The 10133-nt window shown below is 44.7% G+C and overlaps 1 long non-coding RNA gene and 3 other non-coding genes across 4 annotated transcripts; all 4 read right to left on the bottom strand.

Moving 5' to 3' along the window:
* Window positions 1–1918: 1918 nt before the first annotated feature.
* LOC136763612 (uncharacterized) lies at window positions 1919–3427 on the bottom strand. Its single transcript, XR_010821000.1, has 3 exons — window positions 2792–3427; window positions 2257–2308; window positions 1919–2016 (listed from the first exon to the last, which is right to left on the bottom strand). It is a non-coding gene; the product is annotated as an uncharacterized LOC136763612 (long non-coding RNA).
* On the bottom strand, window positions 2097–2170 carry LOC136763812 (small nucleolar RNA SNORD99). The gene has a single exon (XR_010821120.1). It is a non-coding gene; the product is annotated as a small nucleolar RNA SNORD99 (small nucleolar RNA).
* Window positions 2399–2527, bottom strand: LOC136763800 (small nucleolar RNA SNORA44). The gene has a single exon (XR_010821110.1). It is a non-coding gene; the product is annotated as a small nucleolar RNA SNORA44 (small nucleolar RNA).
* On the bottom strand, window positions 3068–3151 carry LOC136763790 (small nucleolar RNA SNORD103/SNORD85). The gene has a single exon (XR_010821102.1). It is a non-coding gene; the product is annotated as a small nucleolar RNA SNORD103/SNORD85 (small nucleolar RNA).
* Window positions 3428–10133: the final 6706 nt, after the last annotated feature.

Below are 10133 nucleotides of genomic sequence, written 5' to 3'. Positions count from 1 at the left end.
CAGTGCTGTGTGCGGACAGGATCTCTCTCTTAATAACAGACACATTATACACTGGACCCGCTGTCACTACACTGTCACTACACTGTCACTGCACTACAATACACTACACTACACTACACTGTCACTACACTACACTGTCACTGCACTACAATACACTACACTACACTGTCACTACACTGCAGTACAATACACTACAATACACTACACTGTCACTGCACTACACTACACTGTCACTACACTACAATACACTACACTGTCACTGCACTACAGTACAATACACTACAATACACTACACTGTCACTGCACTACAGTACAATACACTACACTGTCACTACACTGTCACTGCACTGTACAATACACTACAATACACTACACTGTCACTGCACTACAGTACAAAACACTACAATACACTACACTGTCACTACACTGCCACCATTAAGGCATTACACCCCGTCCACTGCTGAGAGGCTGACTGACCAGAGGCACGAGACATTATTTGCATGTTAGCTTTATATTTATTTTGCAAACTGCACATTTAACATTTATATTTAACATTTATATTTAAGTTTTAAATTTATATTTTACATTTATATTTATATATGGCTTAAGTATTTACTAAATGTGGAAAAAAAAACAAGGTTTAACTTAAATTTGTGAAAAGACACTTGAAAAAAGGGTGTGCTGTTATACATTTGGCACCCCATATTAATCTATGCAGGGAATCTCTAATAAAACCAAAAACACCCCTTTGTGGATACAATTTCTTGAGTTATGTAGGAGCTTATTTAAGTCAATTTAATGGCTCTTGACAAGTTTGCTTTGCAAATACAAATATTGTACTTCAAGTTTTAAGTTATATTGGTGTGCAATGTCTCAAGGTCAGCACCCAACACAAAAACCAGTCTCCAGTTTAGTCTCGTCATCCACTAGAGAGAACGAAAACATTACATTTTCTCAAACGTCACCTTTCGCATGTTCATTAAGCTGGGATTCCTCTTTTCACGGTTCAATTATTTGCAGAAAAACATTTTTGATTTCATGTAGAACCCTTAATTGCCTCACAATGTGTTGATTTTATTGTTTCTAGATCATCACAAACCTGCTTCATTAGGAGAGCAATTTACACTGCACACTAAAGCATAGTGAACAAATGTTTGAAGACAAGTTAAACATGATCACCAATCTCTCATTTCTAAATAGTTCCTTGGCAGGGAGGACAAAGTCTGCGTATTTGACCTTTTGTGGTAGATTTGTTCACTGTAGCTGTAATTCCTAAACATCTGTGAAATAAAGTGACACGATTCATCTGAAAAAAACTGCACATGAATATTCCCACTGGTATCTCGGAGCACAAATGCACATCCCTATACCATCAAATCAGTAACAAATGATTAGGCTTGCGATTGTGTGAAGACTGGAGGTTGTGTAACAGCAGGTGAAGTGTTGCTTAGTCAGTCAATGTTTTCTGAGCTTTTAGATCACAATTCAATTGAAGTAATTCACTCCATTTCCAACCATAGTATTGTGTAGCAGTTGATCCTGAACAGCTTTAGTGACAGCATAGAAATATATATATATATTTTAACCTTTGTCATAGTGGCTACTCTGCCAAGGGCACTTAAACTGGTTCATTTAGTTTTTGTTTCCAGGGGTTCTAGCCAGCTGCCAACCATGGAGAATTTGGTGCAGGAGGTTTTGGAAGCAGTTGCTGGTAGGTTTGAAGAGCCCAAGAATGTGCAATGGATTTTACGTCTTAACACTGGGCTCTAGGCATACAATGTAAATTTGAGAATGCATTGGCAGCTTTTAAAATCTAATTTCCAGCAGGTCCCATGCATTACCAGCAGGCCTCCCAGTTTCTGTCACAGTTTGCAGAAAACCTGTTGCTTAACATTTCATTAACAAGACAAGACCATGGTTTCAGAATAATGTAGTTTTATTAAAGCACACAACCGCACAGATCAGACGCTTCCTTCGGACCAGGCAGCTCAGTCACCGAGGCGCCGTGTCCACACCCTGTGTAGCACAGATACAAGCAGTGTCAGGGATGAGACAACACTCGAGCCCATTCTCACTCTGACCCAGTACCAGGACTCTGCTGCCCTCAGTCCCATATCCGCAAGCATCATCCAGCAGTCCACAACTGTGTAGGGTGTCATCACCGGTCAGCAGAGCCCTGGGCAGGGCTTCGACTGGGCCAGAACTCACAGAACAGCCTGGCATTACAAGAAAATGGTCTAAGCAGGTCGAGCTTACCTCAGAGTGAGGGGTCCAGTTCAGCAACAGACAGGGTGCGCCAGTCCAACACCTGCACAGAGAGGGAGAGTTAGTTAGCCAGAGTCTCCTGGAGAAGCAGATTACTGGTCACATGGGACCGGGCTCCAGCACAGAGGGGGTTAAGTGTGGGAGAGTAGAGTGACGGCACCAGACAAGGACCGGACTGGACTGTCAAAGACCCCCCGTTGCTCTGGCACGCTCTTGGAGAATCAGAGGCTACGGTCAGCCCCGATCCTTGGAAAGCGTGCGGCGGCACTGAAGCCTGTAGTTCAAGACGATTCTCAGCAGTTTCTCCAGAACGCAGTGCATTTGAACTGCCCAAGATTACAAGGCTGGGTTCTCCATCAGCACAAGAGTCTCCTCACTACCAGGCCCATCCCAGGGTGCCTGGGATGGGCCCGGTAGTGGAGATACTCCCAGATCGCACCCACGATAGACGGGGCTTCTGAACCTGGTGCTCGGACAAACATCTTATTCAAAAACTATCACTAGTTATAGTGGACCTGTGACTTACCAGTCTGAGCATCTCCGAGAACGACTTCCCGCTGTTATAATGGACCACAAGCAGCAAGGCCGGCCCAAGCCGGTTCTGCAAGAGAAGGGTTCACATTAAAGACTACTGCAGGTACCCCTTGCTTTCCATTTGCAGTCTGCTGGTACAGAGCAGAAATTAAACCGCGGTTTCTGAAACCACAAGCCTGGGAAAACCCAGAGCGAGTTTTTGCATCAGTAGTGATCACCGTGTGGCCAAAAGCTACAGACCTAATCAACTCGTTAGTCTGGGGGCCGGCCTGGCTCAGCACAATTGAGTACAGTAGAGTTCTCATTATCGAGCCGAGCTCTCAGTGAGGGCAAGTGTGTCATCACCGCCAGGCCACCCCCCCTGACTGCAGTGGATAATCAGAACCAAAGATCAAACCCATCAGCGAGACACGCGAGGTCCTCCGGGGCGAACACGAGACCCTCGCATTCAGCTGATCTAGTCTGAACCTCAGAGAAACTGCATCAGGAATCTGGGGCCGGTTGCACTAAGAAGATCTTGCATTAAGTCTTAGTCCAATGCCTGCGATTCTGGACTTACGCAAGACCACTGCACAAAACAAAACCTCACAGGTCCTACGTCAGCCTGGCTTACCTGCTGTTGCTAAACGGCAAAGTCTAGTCTGATTTTTGAGAAAAAAAAGGCTGCTTGTCAAGTAAAAAATACAAATCTCACTGAAGATTAAAAACTTGCGATAGTTGGGCAACTAATAACAGGTAAATTTGGGGGGAAATGCAAATAAAAATAAAGCCTGGAATGAAATAACACAAATGCCATCAACCCCGCCAGTGCGGACTGTAAACGTGTTAAAATTCAGTTTTTAAAACTTTAACTTCAGTTTATTTTGTTTAAATACAGTACATTCAATAATAAAGTGTATACTACACTCACCTAAAGGATTATTAGCAACACCTGTTCAATTTCTCATTAATGCAATTATCTAACCAACCAATCACATGGCAGTTGCTTCAATGAAGAGAATGATAGAAGAGCAACTTTGACTGAAATAACCACTCGTTACAGGAAAAAGAGGCTACAATTTGCACAAGCTCACCAAAATTGGACAGTTGAAGACTGGAAAAATGTTGCCTGGTCTGATGAGTCTCGATTTCTGTTGAGACATTCAGATGGTAGAGTCAGAATTTGGCGTAAACAGAATGAGAACATGGATCCATCATGCCTTGTTACCACTGTGCAGGCTGGTGGTGGTGGTGTACTGGTGTGGGGGATGTTTTCTTGGCACACTTTAGGCCCCTTAGTGCCAATTGGGCATCGTTTAAATGCCACGGCCTACCTGAGCATTGTTTCTGACCATGTCCATCCCTTTATGACCACCATGTACCCATCCTCTGATGGCTACTTCCAGCAGGATAATGCACCATGTCACAAAGGTCGAATCATTTCAAATTGGTTTCTTGAACATGACAATGAGTTCACTGTACTAAACTGGCCCCCACAGTCACCAGATCTCAACCCAATAGAGCATCTTTGGGATGTGGTGGAACGGGAGCTTCGTGCCCTGGACGTGCATCCCACAAATCTCCATCAACTGCAAGATGCTATCCTATCAATATGGGCCAACATTTCTAAAGAATGCTTTCAGCACCTTGTTGAATCAATGCCACGTAGAATTAAGGCAGTTCTGAAGGCGAAAGGGGGTCAAACACAGTATTAGTATGGTGTTCCTAATAATCCTTTAGTTGAGTGTATATTTTTAGGAGTTCAACGAGTGGTTTTTAGACCTACAACTCGCCGACACCGAGGGGGGACACGTCCTGCCGTTGCTCATCACATTTCTAACCCTCTAGTTACCGGACAGCTTCTGCAAACCTCACTGTGCAATCTGATAGTGAAACACTTATTAGATTTAAAATATAAATGCATATTGTTTTGGAGTGGTGTTTAATACAACTACTAATTTTAACATGCCTATTTGTATAGTCAGTCACCAATATGTTTTGCTTATTTTACAGCCATCTTACCGACACCAACAGGACATTTACTTATTTAATTCCAGATTCTGAAGATGTTCAGCACCATTCAGACTAAAAGAAAAACCAGGTTCAAAGAGAGGACCTTTATACTGAAGGGACTTTCTTGTAAAGGAAAAATTTGATCTAGAAATCAAAATGTTAGTTAAAAATGGCAAGATTAGAGTTAAAAGGAGAAGAGTATTATTGTAATTTATTAAGAGTTGTTGGTTAATAGTGGTGTGGAGCCCAGAACTGTCCATAGTATCCAGATGAGCTCTAACTAGTGCATTGTACAGTCTGAACATCACTGCCCTTGTTCTCAATTCTACACTTTTGAAAATATACCCTAACATCCTGTTTGCCTTTTTTATTGCTTCCCCACATTGTTTGGATGGAGAAAGTGAGGAGTCCACATAGACTAGTTCTATTCCTCTCATAGTGTAATTATAGGGACATTTTTGTTACCTGCGTGTATTATCTTGCACTTGTCCACATTGAATTTCATCTGCCAGGTGTCGGCCCACAACTGAATATTATCTAAGTCCCTCTGAATAGCCTGTGCTGCCGAGATTGTATCTGCTGAGCCGCCTATTTTAGTATCATCTGCAAATTTGACAAGTTTGCTAACTATCCCAGAGTCCAGATCATTAATATAGATTAGAAAAAGCACAGGCCCTAATACTGATCCCTGTGGATCTCCACTAACAACCTCACTCCAGTCAGAAGCGACTCCTCTAATCGACACCCTCTGTTTCCTATACATCAACCAGTTCATAATCCATCTACTTACCTTACCCTGAATGCCTACAGCTTCCAATTTGAGGATCAGTCTTTGGTGTGGAACCTTATCAAAAGCTTTTTGAAAATCTAAGTATATCATATCATATGCTTAAAACCCCTGCTGTTTAAAATGTCTCTGATTTAGGACATTAAGCAATTGAGAGCTCGGTTGGGCAGGGGCTCCTCCGGGACCAGGGCTGGGAACCCCTGGTGTAGAACATCTGTTCCACAGCTGCTCTGGGCGTTCAGAAGACCGAGACCGCTTCCTTTTATTCCTCTGTCTTTGTCGCTGTCGTCTCCACCTCCTTCCGGAAGCTTGAGTGGGCTGTACTTGTCTCCCGCAGGGACACTTACAGCGACCGCAGTGGCAGCAGCTCCCCCGACTCGGAGATCTCGGAGCTCAAGTTCCCGTCCATCGCGCAGGACTGAGGTGCCGGGCGCGGGTTGGTACCAGTCGGCCCACACCGCCGGACTCGATCAGTGCTTATTATCCGAGACTGACTGATTTATTTTAATTTCCAAGAATATGTCAATCATGGGCATCTACACATAGTAACACACAACCAATATTAATCTTAGAAATATATCTTAGTATATATTTAAGTATTAATTTGTTCTTCCATATCAAGACAAGTGTTTGGTCAGTCTCATTAATGCAGCCTCATCATTAATTAACCCCCCCCCCTCTCTCTCAGGACAGACGTTGAGAAACACAAGGACCTGCCCCCCCCGCTGTGCTTCACAGGACTCCAGATCTCGTTTTTAATTCATTTCTTGCTGTCACAACCATGTAGAAAGTAGCGGTCGTTTTATTTGTACACGTTGTCATGTTTTATATGGTTTGTTTCTTCCACTGCGTACTGGACTGCTTCACAGATGGGGATATTTAAGCAGCGCCAGTTCCGAGTCCACTGATCAGGCCGCCGGGTCCCAGTCTGGTGGCCTATGCCGCTGCGGCGGACGTATGGATGTTCTGGACGAGATGAAGCCATTGATTTTGCTCAACGCATAACGGCCCCACACTGAAGAAGGATGGCTTTGACCAGAGTCGTGGGGGACGTCAGCCGCTCAACATCCGTCGGTCGAAGGAGATGCACGATATCCTATAAACTCTACTGCATGGTGACCGGCGTCTTGCCAGCTTGCGGACTCGATGTCGAAGGTGGACAGCTATGGTTTCCTCAGACTCTTGGCCTGTCCTTCGGTTTTCTTGCCATCATTGAGGACCCCCGCCCAGACCTCGGCACGCACTGGTGGCAAGGGAGGGATCTCTTCTCTTGTATGTCTTGTGAAAAATAAATGCCTACATCTTGTCATGTATCCTATTTCCATCTCTTCTCTGAATGATCTTTTCCAAGATATCGTACTTTCCTGACATTGAAAAACAGATCAATGCTTTTTTCCACCTTCAGTTGGAACGCTTCCATTAGTGTTGCACAGCAAACCAATAATTCAACAAAACACATTCTTTCTCAGGAATATCCAAGCAATTATCTTTGAAATTCCTTTTCCTAATAGTTGTTAGTTTTCTTACAGTCTAGTGAGAGGTTTCCAGCTCAATGTTGGATGAAGTTGCAGCTGATACTGTCTCTCCAACTAATTCACTGCTCCTGGAAAAACAATACTACAAGATGTTTTCTTGATATTATTCTCCCAAAACCTGTGAGGAAAATCCCCATCCTATAGTTACTGTAAATAGTTACACAGTGCTAACATTACGGTCAACAAGGAACAGGACCCGAGTTTGCTTCTATAGGGAGGGATAAAAATTAACCAGATATCGAAATGGAAAACGGTCTTCAATGGCTTTGCTTTAATCATCCGTGCCGGGCCGTGGGAACCAGCATGGTCTGGTGTTTTGTAGGCGAGGGTTTGGGCCGTCTGCGATGATGACTTTTCAGGAAGTGCTGAAACTGATGGTTCAGGGGAGGCAGGGTGGGGTACAGCCTAGAAGAAATCTGCAGCGATTTCCCCAACATATTGGGGATTATATTTAGAGAAACTAACAACAACAACAACAACAGGTGTTGTGCTTCATCGTGTGAAAGCGAGCTGATCGGCCCTGCACTGTGTTTTCTAGTCCAAGTCCCAGGCAGTGAGTAGGATGAGACTTTTGCAGGTGTTTTACTGATTTAGGTCAGTTGGAATTATGAGTCCAAGAGCAGACGTTTGAGTGTCTGGTTTCCCTTCCTATTGATATTATTGTAATTTTCCCCCCCTTGAAGTGAGCTCTTGCACGTTGTCTAGCATCAGGTCCGGGAAAAGGAGGCAACTTGACCGAACACTGGGTGAATCCAATCCAGGCCTCGCCAAAGGAATAGATGACCAATGTCTTGTTGCAATGCTGGCTGTAAGGTTAGCTGTAAAAGATGGCTTGATTAGATCTGACTGTGTAGTGGCTTTGGAGTCCGAACCAGCAGGGATTTGTTCTTCGGTCCACATTGTGTTGGTGACCTTTTACAATATGAATGTGTAAATATACATGAACACAATTATGAGGCAGGGAGGCTCAGCTGATGTGAGCGAGAAATAATGAACAAGAAACCAAGAGCTGCAAGTTAGAGTACACTTTATTTCCTTTCATTTTCAGATGAGAGACATGACGATGCTCTATTGTGGATGGCGCAGGACATTCGGAATCAGTTTTTTTCCCTGATTGGCATTATACGAAAGACATGGCTGGTGGCTTCTGTGATGTGCCAAACCTATAGCACCTACACAGACCCCAGGGAAGACAGACATATTGAGCATGACGCGTCTGCCTGGTATCGTACAGCTATATACACTGATTCTCTGTATATACACTGATAAGCCATAACATTATGAGCACTGACAGGTGAAGTGAATAACACTGGTAATCTCGTTATCATGGCACCTGTCAGTGGGTGGGATATATTGGGCAGCAAGTGAACATTTTGTCCTCATAGTTGATGTGTTAGAAGCAGGAAAAATGGGCCAGCGTAAGGATCTGAGTGACTTTGACAAGAGCCAAATTGTGATGGCTAGACGACTGGGTCAGAGCATCTCCAAACCTGCAGCTCTTGTGGGGTGTTCCCGGTCTGCAGTGGTCAGTACCTATCAAAAGTGCTCCAAGGAAGGAAAAGCGTTGAACCGGCGACAGGGTCATGGGCGGCCAAGGCTCATTGATGCACGTGTGGAGCGAAGGCTGGCCCGTGTGGTCCGATCCAACAGACGTCTGTTGGATCGGACCACACGGGCCAGCCTTCGCTCCAAACGTGCATCAATGGAGCGAAGGCTGGCCCGCTTTTCCTTCCTTGGAGCACTTTTGATAGGTACTGACCACTGCAGACCGGGAACACCCCACAAGAGCTGCAGTTTTGGAGATGCTCTGACCCAGTCATCAATTTGGCCCTTGTCAAAGTCTCTCAGATCCTTACGCTTGCCCATTTTTCCTGCTTCTAACACATCAACTATGAGGACAAAATGTTCACTTGCTGCCCAATATATCCCACCCACTGACAGGTGCCATGATAATGAGATTATCAGTGTTATTCATTCACCTGTCAGTGCTCATAATGTTATGGCTTATCGGTGTATATACGGAGAATCAGTGTATGTAGCTGTACGATACCAGGCAGACGCGTCATGCTCAATATGTCTGTCTTCCCTGGGGTCTGTGTAAGTGCTATAGGTTTGGCACATCACAGAAGCCACCAGCCATGTCTTTCCTATAATGCCAATCAGGGAAAAAAACTGATTCCGACCGAACTGGAAGTGCATCGTCTGTACCGTGACCCGTCTGACGCCTAACAGTCCTGGTGCAAACAGCAAAAGGAACGTCCTGCGCCATCCACAACAATAGAGCATCATCATGTCCCTCATTATAAAATTAATTTGGGTGATCTATTGTAAAGTGTTAATGTCTCCCCAAAAAATTAATGTAAGCGATCAGGCATTTGACCCCTGCATATTGAGCACTTGGAAGGCCTCGCCATGTTTCTGTTGGCAAAAGCTTGCCTTCCTTCTCTCCCACCACTCTCCCGTCGCACTCTCCTCATCGCTGCTCTGCTCCTACAGAATAGAAAAATAGGACAGTTGTTGAAGTGTGAACGCTCAGTCAACTCGATTAAAAAAGGCTCAGAAACGGGCTGGTCCATTACAGTGGGGTAGGACTGTCAGGAAAATCAGGGTTTCTCTCCTAACCCTGCTCATGTCAGCAGCTTCCCAGTAGGCATCAGCCTGCTGCTCCTGCAGCATGACCCGCAATTCGTCCATCTCATATTGCATGGTCTCCAACTGACCCTCCATGAACACACTGAGTCTTCTGCTTTCCTCTCCAGCCAAGCTATTATATTTATACTGAGAATCATCCAGGCCCTTGGGGTAACTTATAACATTTGTGATGTATTTCCTGGTTTATTATTTTCTTACACAATAACTTTAACTGTGGGAATCCGGGGCTGCGCTGGACACATGGGTGGCTGTGTGGATTACACACAGACCTCCCTCCAGTTATGAACACAGAAGGGATGTCAGTGACGGGCAGGCTGTCCAGTGTCACCAAAATCACCAGACACCTTCGATACTCACCTTCCTGAGCG

Source organism: Amia ocellicauda, chromosome 11 (assembly GCF_036373705.1).
Source record: "Amia ocellicauda isolate fAmiCal2 chromosome 11, fAmiCal2.hap1, whole genome shotgun sequence".
In the NCBI taxonomy this organism is placed as follows: domain Eukaryota; kingdom Metazoa; phylum Chordata; class Actinopteri; order Amiiformes; family Amiidae; genus Amia; species Amia ocellicauda.
The sequence above is the reverse complement of the archived record's forward strand: the minus strand, read 5'-3'. Positions and strand labels throughout refer to the sequence as shown.